The following is a 923-nucleotide window of genomic DNA, read 5'->3' as shown; positions in this document are numbered from 1 at the left end:
TTCGAGATTGTCTGCCACTGTAGCTACTATTTCTTTGTACTGTGATGTCTGCGCAAACTGTCGATGTCGATCTGTGACAAAATCTGACGTCCTTGTACTGTGATGTCGACGGAATCCTCCGGTGGACACGCCATTTCTTTAGCCAGTTTTGCTAGAGCGTCCGCCTGAGCGTTGTTTCCTCGAGGAATCCGGTATAAAGTTACGCTTGGAATCTGTTCCAACAACGTCATCGCATACTGATGGTATTCTGCTAATCTCGGCTTTAAGATCCTATACTGTCCGACGACCTGTTGAATGACGAATTGTGAATCGCCATAAATAGCAATGTCTGTTATATCCATCAAGATTATCAATTCCAATCCAGTAATCAAGGTTTCATACTCTGCTTCATTATTCGTGCATGGCTCTGTCAAGTGGTAAGAAAACCTTAACATTCTCTGGTCCGGCGTGACGAAGATCAAACCAATTCCTGCTTTACCCGGTATGACTGCTTGTAATCCTTTATCCTTCCTGGCTGACGAAGCCCCATCAAAATACATTTCCCAACGTCGAGTACTGGACGGCTCTGCTTGTAGTATATGTTCATCAGGTAGCTCGTCATCGAGAGGGGACCCAGCTGGGAGTGGGTGTGCTGCGAGGAAATCTGCTAAAATCTGTCCCTTGATAGCGCGAAGGGGAACGAAAGTTATATCGAATTGCAATAAAATCATCGACCACCTTGCTAAACGTCCAGAAAGTGTTGGTCGGGTCATCAGATATTGCAACGGATTAACCTTCGAAATAAGGGTGACCCTATGAGAAAGCATGTAATGTCTAAGCTTCTGGGCGGCGAAAATTAAAGCTAGACAATGTTTCTCAATAGGCGGATACTTTACCTCCGTCGGTATTAGACGTCGACTCAAGTAGTAGAGTGCGTTTTCCTT

Source organism: Phalaenopsis equestris, unplaced genomic scaffold (assembly GCF_001263595.1).
Source record: "Phalaenopsis equestris unplaced genomic scaffold, ASM126359v1 Scaffold000258, whole genome shotgun sequence".
Classification (NCBI taxonomy): Eukaryota; Viridiplantae; Streptophyta; class Magnoliopsida; order Asparagales; family Orchidaceae; genus Phalaenopsis; species Phalaenopsis equestris.
Note: the sequence above shows the minus strand (reverse complement) of the source record.